The sequence below is a fragment of the Podarcis pityusensis genome (assembly GCF_964106645.2).
Source record: "Podarcis pityusensis genome assembly, chromosome: 2".
Lineage (NCBI taxonomy): Eukaryota > Metazoa > Chordata > Lepidosauria > Squamata > Lacertidae > Podarcis > Podarcis pityusensis.
In genome coordinates, this window is record NC_138029.1 from 109,626,702 (window position 1) to 109,638,498 (window position 11,797).

Here is an 11,797-nt window from a genome sequence, read left to right on the forward strand (position 1 = left end):
AGATACAGTATCAGCAATTAGAGACACAAGCTCCAGAAATAGCTTGCCGCATTCCAGAGCTGATGCACGCTCTATCAGCAGATAATGCACAGCGAAAGATGCACTCAGGAGAGCATATTTACAACTTTATTCAGCGTTGGTCAGAACAAAGAAAACATGACTGCCTACTTCAGTATCTCAGGCACAGAGAGAGAAACGAAAGCAATAGACAAAACATAAACTTCCTGTGAACAGGAAATACGCAGACTCTGTGACTCACAAAGCCTGCTCCCTTTTAAGGTAGAACGGAAATATCCTAACACTTCTGGTCTTCTCCAGCCTCCTCCAAAATAAGATGCCAGGCATGAACTGGATTGTCATAGCTGAATGCTGGCAAGATGTCCCTATACTTCCTTCCTTCCTTTCTTTTTTTTAAAAAGGGAATTATTCTGTGTTGGCTGAGCAGTTAAAGATCTAGCGGAGGTGTTTTGTTCTTAAGATCCACCTTCAGTGGGTCAAGCTAATCCCATTATTAACTCTAAAGAAACAAAAAGTTTTCCATTGCAAACAGAAGGCCAGTTCAGACCAGTTTAGCTAGCTGGAGGTGGCAAATATACCCATCCCTGTGGTCAAAGGGAAGGGCAATATTAATTTTGTGCAAAAAAATTAAAATGTCTCCAGTGTTTCCTATTATAACTATCAATTAATAAGAAAAAAACTTAATTAGAACATTATCATAGGGGAGAGAGAAAATATTCATAAAAATAAAAAGCAGAGTTTTTGTTGTGCTTATTTTATATTTCAGGTAGCTGAACTTGTTGTTGTTGTTGTTTAGTCGTTTAGTTGTGTCCGACTCTTCGTGACCCCATGGACCAGAGCACATCAGGCACTCCTGTCTTCCACTGCCTCCCGCAGTTTGGTCAAACACATGCTGGTAGCTTCGAGAACACTGTCCAACCATCTCGTCCTCTTTCGTCCCCTTCTCCTTGTGCCCTCCATCTTTCCCAACATCAGGGTCTTTTCCAGGGAGTCTTCTCTTCTCATGAGGTGGCCAAAGTATTGGAGCCTCAGCTTCCCGATCTGTCCTTCCAGTGAGCACTCAGGGCTAATATCCTTAAGAATGGAGAGGTTGGATCTTCTTGCAGTCCATGGGACTCTCAAGAGTCTCCTCCAGCACCATAATTCAAAAGCTATACAATGAATTAAAAAATATGCTTAAAGAAAAAACTTCCCCCAAAACACCTGAGATTTTCCTCTTGGGGATGGTAACAATGGAAGTCCTAAAAAAAAGAAGAGTTTCAGGGAAGTTTTTAATGTGTGACATTTTAATGTATTTTTAATCTTTGTTGGAAGCTGCCCAGAGTGGCTGGGGAAACTCAGCCAGATGGGCGGGGTACAAATAAATAATAAGTAATAATAATTATATAATTATATTGTTGTTGTTGTTGTTGTTGTTGTTGTTGTTGTTGTTGTTGTTATTCGCCACTGCCGCAGCTAGAACTTTATTGGCACAAAGGTGGAGAATGACAGTGTAAAATGTTCAAATATGCTGAACTGGCTGGTCTGACGAACAGGATAAGAGAAAACAAAGATAGGGAATATAAGGAGGAATGAATACTGTTTACTGAATATTTTAAGAACCAGTATAGACAAATACATAGCTTTAGCAGGTCTCAAGTAAACCCAGCAGAGTTGAAATTGATAGAGTATTTTATAGATAACAAATTGGATGATTAAAAAGATGTGGATTACGTGGAGGAGTAGAAAAGCAAAGGAACCAGGAAAAGGGTGGAAGGGAAGTCATATGAGAGACCCTACCTGCCCGGAGACTGTCTTGCCAGAGTGGTGCATGCTCTGGTTATCTCCCGCTTGGACTACTGCAATGTGTTCAACGTGGGGCTACCATTGAAGGTGACTTGGAAACTGCAATTAATCCAGAATGTGGTGACTGGGAGTGGCCTCCAAGACCATATAACACTGGTCTTGAAAGACCTACATTGGCTCCCAGTATGTTTCCAAGCACAATTCAAAGTGTTGGTGCTGACCTTTAAAGCTCTAAACGGCCTCGGCCCAGTATACCTGAAGGAGCGTCTCCACCCCCATCGTTCAGCCCGGACACTGAGGTTCAGCTCTGAGGGCTTTCTGGCGGTTCCCTCACTGCGAGAAGCGAGATTACAGGGAACCAGGCAGAGGGCCTTCTTGGTAGTGGCACCCGCCCTGTGGAACGCCCTCCCATTAGATGTCAGGACAATATGCAACTATTTTACTTTTAAAAGACAACTGAAGGCTGCCCTGTTTAGGGAAGTTTTTAATGTTTGATACTGTACTGTTTTTAATATTCGGTTGGAAGCCGCCCAGAGTGGCTGGGGTATAAATAATAATAATAATAATAATAATAATAATAATAATAATAATTATATTTGGTATGAAGTTGTAAGTGGGACAGGGGGAGGGGAGAGGGGTTAAATATGCTCTCTGTTCCTTTTATGTACTGAAGTTCTCACCCTGGGCCAGCAGGGGGATACTGTAGATAGTTTTCACTCAGGTCCACATATGCAAATAAGGGCTTGAAAGTGACGTTCAGTGATTGGATAGTTACAGAAAATGGTTACTGTTGCGTTCTAGTGGAGCTCTATATAAGCAGGCTGGCTGAACCCTTCAGTTCAGTTCTGTTCTGGCCTGTGAATAAACAAGAGCTGTTTGAAGAATCTCTGTGTCGTCTGATATGTTCACCCACAACTTAACAGTTCCTGTTCTTGAAAATGAGACACACACACACACACACACACACACACACACGTGTAGCTGACTAATGTTTCTTTCATTCTACAAATCATCTTATCAAAGGTCTGCACTCTGCAGTCCTCCTGGGTGTCTATGCTTCAATTAAAGCCCTGGGGAAGACATCATAAGCCTTGGTAACTCTCCTCAAGGGGCTTCTCTTCAGATTGGGAAATGTGGGTAGCCAGGGAGGGGAGGCTGCAGAACTTTCAAGAAGTGTTTACATGAAAGCAAAACACAGAAACCTCCCTTGGCCACCTCGCAGCAGTTAGGTTAGTTGTTAAAAAAACAAAACTGCAGCCACCCATTAAAATTCTCAGATGCCCTGAGAGTCAGGCAGAAAACCTGAAGCCCCTTGAAACTGGAGGACAGATTTTGGTAGCTCACTAGCTTCTTTGTTGCTGTGTACAGAAGCAAGAAGCAGGAAGCAGACCCTTATGCAGGTGTAGCCAACGTGATACATTCCAGGTGTTGCTGAACTACATCTCCCATCATCCTGGACCAATCATGATAGGATTTGTAGTCCAAAATCTGGAAGGTACCAATCCAGCTAGTATTGTGGCTAATAGTAAACAGTTGATACACCTGTTGTCTGTGAATTTGCTGCATCCAATAATTATCTGTGGTAGTCATCTTTAACAGACAGTGAACACAGCTTGCCAACAGTCTAGACTGATCACCTGGAATCCCTCCAGTGTGATCCAGTCGATAAGCAATGTCCTGCATTGGGGAATTGACTTTGCAAGTGCTAAAGTCTGAGGCTATTCCAAAGCAGTCTGCAGTTTCTCAGGAATGATAAAGCATTTCAGAGACTTCCTTTGGGACCACCATGTAGTTTATTTGGATTTTATTTATTTGGTGCATACACACAAGGCTATGAGATTTTCTGGCAGATAATTCATTCGTCTGGTCTCAGTGAAATGTTGTTATAGGAGTGGACAAATCAACCAAGTTTGGGTTTCTCTCCCTTTGTCATTTTCCCAATCTTAAATTCAGTTGTCCCCATTCCCACAATAGTTTGCTTTTGTTTTGTTTTTTGAGTGAACAAAACTTCATATGCATTTTTGTCTCCATATGCAGTTTTGTCTTCATATGATTTTTTTGTCTTCATGTGCATTTTATTTACAAGCAATTTCCCCTAATAAAATGCATTTTTGGTGTTGTTGTTGTTGTTTAGTCGTTTAGTCGTGTCCTACTCTTCGTGACCCCGTGGATCAGAGCACACCAGGCACTCCTGTCTTCTACTGCCTCCCGCAGTTTGGTCAAACTCATGCTGGTAACCTCGAAAACACTATCCAACCATCTCGTCCTCTGTCGCCCCTTCTCCTTGTGCTCTCCATCTTTCCCAACATCAGGGTCTTTTCCAGGGAGTCTTCTCTTCTCATGAGGTGGCCAAAGTACTGGAGCCTCAGCTTCACGATCTGTCCTTCCAATGAGCACTCAGGGCTGATTTCCTTCAGAATGGAGAGGTTTGATCTTCTTGCAGTCCATGGGACTCTCAAGAGTCTCCTCCAGCACCATAATTCAAAAGCATCAATTCTTCGGCGGTCAGCCTTCTTTCTGGTCCAGCTCTCACTTCCATACATCACTACTGGGAAAACCATAGCTTGAACTATACGAACCTTTGTTGGCAAGGTGATGTCTTTACTTCTCAAGATGCTGTCTAGGCCTGTCATTGTCCTTCTCCCAAGAAGCAGGCGTCTTTTAATTTCGTGGCTGCTGTCACCATCTGCAGTGATCATGGAGCCCAAGAAAGTAAAATCTCTCACTGCCTCCATTTCTTCCCCTTCTATTTGCCAGGAGGTGATGGGACCAGTGGCCATGATCTTTGTTTTTTTGATGTTGAGCTTCAGACCATATTTTGCGCTCTCCTTTTTCACCCTCATTAAAAGGTTATTTAATTCCTCCTCACTTTCTGCCATCAAGGTTGTGTCATCTGCATATCTGAGGTTGTTGATATTTCTTCCGGCAATCTTAATTCCGGCTAGGGATTCATCCAGCCCAGCCTTTCGCATGATGAATTCTGCATTTTTGGTGTTAGTTCCATGAAAATAAGGGTGCTTTTTAAAACACTCTCCCCTAATTTACCGTATTTTTTGCTCTATAAGATGCACCAGACCACAAGACGTACCTAGTTTTTGGAGGAGGAAAACAAGGAAAAAAATATTCTGAATTTCAGAAGCCAGAACAGCAAGAGGGATCGCTGCGCAGTGAAAGCAGAAATCCCTCTTGCTGTTCTGGCTTCTGTGATAGCTGCACAGCCTCCATTCACTCCATAAGATGCACACACATTTCCCCTTACTTTTTAGGAGGGAAAAAGTGAGCAAAAAATATGGTACATTCTTTTGGTACGCTTTTTTTTGGGGGGGGGGAACAGCATTGAGAAATTTTGTAGAAGTGTGCATTTTGAAGGATAGCTAGGTTGGGGTTTCCATGAGTGAGAGGTGAGTTTGCATTAAAATACGTTTTTCTCTCCCATCCCTAATCATACAAGAGGGAAGCTTAAGTGAAGGGGGGGGGGAGTATGCCAGTGTGTGCACGCACATGATGGTGTGTCAGGAAAGCAGCATGACCCACAGGTCCTTCTCTGACTGCTTTGGAGACTGATCACAACGAATCCATATCCTCGGAATAATCTGTACCGCTTTCCCAGAAAACCCTGTTGCACATCTCCGGTTCCACGCAGCACTCAAATTTGATGGTATAGTCACCGCTTTTCTGTTCTGTGCCACAGACATCGATACCAGGCCTGGTGCAACCTTGGGCACGCAGCAGCTCTTGTTCTCCTGCAAAAAGGTAATAAAATGCGAGGCTAGTGGTGAGCTATCCTTGCATGTACAGTGGTACCTCAGGTTACATATGCTTCAGGTTACAGACTCCGCTAACCCAGGAATATTACCTCAGGTTAAGAATTTTGCTTCAGGATGAGAACAGCAATTGTGCTCTGGCAGCGCGGCAGCAGCAGGAGGCCCCATTAGCTAAAGTGGTGCTTCAGGTTAAGAACAGTTAAGAACGGACCTCCAGAACGAATTAAGTACTTAACCCGAGGTACCACTGTATATGGATGGCTTATCCGGGCGGTGGTACTAAAATACGGAGTTTAGATTTGGGACTGATGCTTCTGGTCTCCATTCTGGAGATGGAATGGTCTCCTGTGGACTCTCCTTCCTGGGAGGTTTTTAAGCAGAGGTTGGGTGGCCATCCGTCATGGATACTTCGGCCGAGACTTCTGCATTGAACTCTGGTTCTACTAAGGGGGACTGGCGAGTGGGGGAGGGGTACGTGGGGGATGGAGCGTGGGTGAGAGTTATTAGGGCTCAGGGAGCGGGGGGCACATTACTCGGGACACTTTCAAACCTGCTCCAGACCACTATAAGGAAATTCTGCCCTTGGTATGTTCATTTCCCACCTCTCCATTTTGATTGTCTGGCCCCATATCTGCACAAACGTATTATCCCAAAATACAGGCGTGCTTTTACACTTGCAAGACTGGATGTTTTGCCATCTACGGTACTTGAGGGTCGATTCCAAAAGATCCCACCTGAGAAATATCTTTGCCCCTGTGGAGACGGTAGCACCGAAACGGTGGCACACATCCTCCTGTTCTGTACTCTCTACAAAGACCTGAGGAACAAGATCATCACCCCACTCGTACTAACCATCCCAGGGCGCTCAACCACTGCCACAATGTCCTTTCTTCTATCAGATCAAAATGAGCAGATAACAGCAAAGGTTGCTAGGTTCATAGCAGGGGCAATCAGAATAAGGGCCACTAACTGACGGCTGATTCAGGACATATCAATGATTCAGTGCTCTTATATCAAATTTCCTCTTCTGCATATACTGTAATGTTTTACTGTTGCTATGGCCATTGGCTAATATGAATAAATCTTTATCTTATCTATCTAACCTGCTCCACAGCTGGCTCTACCATTTGGCAAAGCGAGACAGTTGCCTCGTGACGGGGCAACAAATGAACAAAATGCCCATTCGGAAGAAAGAACGTGTGGTCACGGGACCACGACTTACCGTGGAAAAAATGGAGCGTTATACAATTCTGTCCTCTGTCTAGGTCAGCCGAACATGCCTTTCCTCCAGTTACGCACCCAGATCCAGGGTAGTTCATGAGACAGCTGTAGCATCTGGTGCGCTCTGTCACAGGAAGCAGTGCAGGTGAGATACCCTGTCGTTTGGGTTTAAGGTGGGGACGCGGGTGGCACTGTGGTCTAAACCACTGAGCCTCTTGGGCTTGCCGATTGGAAGGTTGGCGGTTCGAATCCCCACGACGGGGTAAGCTCCCGTTGCTCTTTCCCAGCTCCTGCCAACCTAGCAGTTTGAAAGCACGCCAGTGCGAGTAGATAAATAGGTACCGCTGTGGCAGGAAGGTAAACAGCGTTTCCGTGAGTGCTCTGGCACTCGTCACACTGTCCCGTTGCACCAGAAGCGGTTTAGTCCTGCTGGCCACATGACCTGGAAAGCTGTCTATGGACAAACGCCGGAAAGCGAGATGAGCACCGCAACCCCACAGTCGCCTTTGACTGGACTTAACCGTCCAGGGGTCCTTTACCTTTACCTAACATGAAGCCATTTCACACATTGGGCAAATCTGTCAATGTTGGTTTCTCTCCAGCTCTCATTTTTCCAACCTTAAGTTCTATTTTCCACATTACCACATCTGTTGGCAATCCCCCCCCCCCATTATCGTTTTGGTGCTTATTTATCTTAATACTGTATGTGTATACATTTTTTGGTAAGCCGCTTCCCCATGTATAATGCACTTTTTTGCATGTTTATTTTCACTATGGAACGTGCTCCTTCTGGGTGAAATACCAGCAGTCCTGACTTAGCAAAGTTTGTCTCTAGGTGGAAAAGCTGAGACGAAGATCTGGCAGAATTTTAGGGTCACACTTGAAGAAGGGAAGTGTGCATGTAACAATATCCTACAGCTAGATCTGTCGAGAAGGCAGTTCCTGTTGAGAAGATATGTTGGCAAAATTGAAGTTGGCTGCATCTAGTGTGTGTTGAGATATTTGGTTCGGTTTGCACTTAAATATTAAGTGAAAAACAACATATAAAATGCATTATAACCGGGAAACTTGATTTGCAAAAATGCCTATATTGGCCAAAATTGCCTTGCCAACAAAGGTCCGTATAGTTAAATCTATGGTTTTCCCAGTAGTGATGTATGGAAGTGAGAGCTGGACCAGAAAGAAGGCTGATCGCCAAAGAATTGATGCTTTTGAATTATGGTGCTGGAGGAGACACTTGAGAGTCCCATGGACTGCAAGAAGATCAAAACTCTCCATTCTGAAGGAAATCAGCCCTGAGTGCTCACTGGAAGGACAGATTGTGAAGCTGAGGCTCCAATACTTTGGCCACCTCATGAGAAGAGAAGACTCCCTGGAAAAGACCCTGATGTTGGGAAAGATGGAGGGCACAAGGAGAAGGGGACGACAGAGGACAAGATGGTCGGACGGTGTTCTCGAAGCCACCAGCATGAGTTTGACCAAACTGCGGGAGGCAGTGGAAGACAGGAGTGCCTGGCATGCTCTGGTCCATGGGGTCACGAAGAGTAGGACACGACTAAATGACTAAGCAACAACAATATTTAAAGAAATGCACACTAAAATGCTGGCAAATTTTAGCGATGATGACTGAAGGGATAGCTCAGTTTGTAGAGCATGTGATTCTAAATTCCAGGGTGTTGGGTTTGAGGCCCACGTTGGGCAAAAAAATCCTGCATTGCAGGGGGTTGGGCTAGATGACCCCCATGGTCCCTTCTGACATGACCATTCTATTCTATGAATTTCCATGAGGAAAATCACAAACCCACGTAGAAATGTTTTGGACGTGGAAATGCTTAGCCGCCCAGAGTGGCTGGGGAAAACCTGCCAGATGAGTGGGGTATAAATAATAAAATTATTATTATTATAGGTAAAGGTAAAGGGACTCCTAACCATTAGGTCCAGTCGCAGATGACTCTGGGGTTGCGGTGCTCATCTCGCTTTACCAGCCAAGGGAGCTGGCGTATGTTCGCTTCCACAACAGGAAGCTCACCCCGTTGTGGGGATTCGAACCACCAACCTTCTGATCAGCAAGCCCTAGGCTCTGTGGTTTAACCCACAGCTCCACCCGTGTCCCTTTTATTATTATTATTATAGTTCAAAACAAAAAGAGACTGTGAAGAGCTCTCACAGGACCTCTCCAAACTGAGGACTAAAATGGCAAATGCAATTCAATGTAAACGATTACACTGGAATGAGACTTACCTGCCAGGCTCAGATCTAGGCAAAGCAGCACAAAGGTGGCAAAAAGAAGGGCCCGGACCATGCTGGAAGCTCCTTCTCAGTTGGTGGAAATTTTCATAAAGGCGGAAAAAGAGATGCCTGATAAAGTCTCCCTGCTAGAAGGTGGGTTTTTAGAAAAACACACACCGTGGGCAGCTGGTGGATTAAGCCAGCAGATAAAAGTATGAGGTCTACTTAGCAGCAAGAGAATCAGAAGACAAAAGTGATAGGATCAAATAATCCATTTTGTTGTGTGAAGAGGCGGCACCGGGCATTAATAATAACTTTGCTGTAGGAAATGGTTTATGGAATATTTACAGATAAATTATAAACAGAATAAAACGCTGGCAGGATTATTGTAACAACCTTTCGTTTTAGAAGAGTATGTATTTGAAGAAGATGAATAAATGAGTAAATTAAGGTAATTTGAATATGCAGAAGATATTCAAAACAAATTTAAGGAACTGCAGAGAGAGGGGGATGGAAGTTAAGTTTTGAAATGTCAAAATGAATGTAAAATTAGTGAAATGTATAAAACTAGTGAAATGTATAAATTTGAAAAGTATAAATAAAAGAAGCTCTTTCTGTTCCTGGGGGGTGTGTGTGTGTGTGTGTGTGTGTGTGTGTGAAAATACAAAACTTAAAGAAATGATGGATAAATTTGAGAAATCCTGCTTAATTGTTATGTTTATCTACTTCTTTCTCTCTTTTTCTCCTTCTCTTGTCTTTTCTTTCTTTGTAACTTTAAAATTCTCAATAAATATCATATATATTTTTTTTAAAAAAAGAGAAATCCTGCATGCCTAAACAGAATGAAATTTTTGAAAGAAACAAGTATTTCCTTTTTTCCATGCATCAGGAAAGCGGGTCAAACTATGGCTTGGTATTTCTCAGTATTAAGAAGGCTGAGCAGGAATTGTGGTTTTGGCTACTTGAAAGAGTCTCTGATAAGATACAGAATTATATGTGTTATTGGAGATAGATGTCCTCAGAGAGCGAGGACTAGCCAGGTGAGGGACATCTTGACCCTGCATGAAAGTCCAGGAACTATTGGAAAGATGCTGTGATCTTGGGTTATTAATTAATAGCTGGAGGCGATTAGCAGCCTCGCTGAGGTGGGTGTAACGAGACCGGCTTAATCTGAACGCACTGTGCAGTACTAGATCAAGGAAGCATCTAGTGATTTGCAAGAATGTGGCGTGGTTGTAGTTCTTGAACGTACCTAATGTTCTTTTTTAAAGTTTCTGAATCTGCCCAGCTGGGTTCACATTATACAAACTGGGTTCTGTAAGGAGGGCCTTCTTCCTCAAGCCAGGACTCCTCCCAGGCCTACATTTTCTGTTCCTCTACCTTCACCCAACCCTGACTGAGTCTCCTACCATCAACTTCATTACACCAACAAAGAGAAAAGGTAGCAAAATGTGCCACGGACAGTTTTCTGTCCTTTGCAACCAGCTTTCTGGTGAGTCTCAACAACAGTGAAAGTGGGAATCCACAGCCCAGGAGACTTTTTCATATTGCTTTGGGGGGCAGGGAGCACAAAACTTTCAGTCTGGCTGTGTACATACCACAGATTGTCTTTAATTAACTTTGACTTGCGGTTTGTACCTGTCTGTCTTGAGTGACAATGGAGTGCGCCTCCAGGGGTGATGTCAAATGGCTGCATTAGCAGCACCAAAGTAGTAGGAGGAGGAGGAGGAGGAGGAGGAGGAGGAGGAGGAGGAGTAATTTATTAATTATACCTCGCCCATCTGGCTGGGTTTCCCCAGCCACTCTGGGCGGCTCCCAACAAAATATTAAAAATAGAATCAAACATTAAAAACTTCCCTATACAGAGCTGCCTTCAGATGTCTTCTAAAAGTCAGATAGTTCTTTATTTCCTTGACATATGGTGGGAGGGCATTCCACAGGGCGGGCGCCACTACAAAGAAGGCTCTCTGCCTGGTTCCCTGTAACCTTACTTCTCGCAGTGAGGGAACTGCCAGAAGGCCCTCGGCGCTGGACCTCAGTGTCCGGGCTGAATGATGAGGGTGGAGATGCTCCTTCAGGTATACTGGGTTGAGGCCGTTTAGTTCTTTAAAGTGACCTCCCTGGGGCACAAGCCTGGGCAGGGTGTATGGAGGTCCTGGGTTGCCCAGACAACAAGACCGGCCTCTCTTGGCCTCTCTGATATGCACCAAAGGAAAGCAGAACAATGCATTTGGCACCAGCAGGAGCTGCCAGAAGGAGGTGTACAGTGGAACCTCGCATTATGGATGGGATCCGTTCCAGAGGCCCGTCCATACCAAGGAACTGACGCAAGCCGAAGTGCTGCGTCTGCGCACGCACGTGGCACGGTTTAGTGTGTCTGCACATGCACGAGCGGCAAACCCCGGAAGTAACCCATTCCGGTACTTCCGGGTTGCCATGGGACGCAACATGAAAACACGTAACCTGAAGTGGACGCAACATGAGGTAGAAGAAGAGGAGGAGGAGGAGTTTGGATTTGATATCCTGCTTTATCACTACCCTAAGGAGTCTCAAAGCGGCTAACATTCTCCTTTCCCTTCCTCCCCCACAACAAACACTCTGAGAGGTGAGTGAGGCCGAGAGACTTCAGAGAAGTGTGACTGGCCCAAGGTCACCCAGCAGCTGCATGTGGAGGAGCGGGGAAGCGAACCTGGTTCACCAGATTACGAGTCTACCACTCTTAACCACTACACCACGCTGGCTCTCAATGTGTGGTGCTTGTCAGTATATGGAAACATCAC

The 11,797-nt window shown here is 44.7% G+C and overlaps 1 long non-coding RNA gene across 1 annotated transcript; it reads right to left on the minus strand.

The window, feature by feature from the left end:
• Positions 1-3,577: 3,577 nt before the first annotated feature.
• Positions 3,578-9,145, minus strand: LOC308470194. The gene is made up of 3 exons (XR_013982246.1): positions 9,030-9,145; positions 6,790-6,912; positions 3,578-5,546 (listed from the first exon to the last, which is right to left on the minus strand). It is a non-coding gene; the product is annotated as an uncharacterized lncRNA (long non-coding RNA).
• Between the last annotated feature and the right edge of the window lie 2,652 nt (positions 9,146-11,797).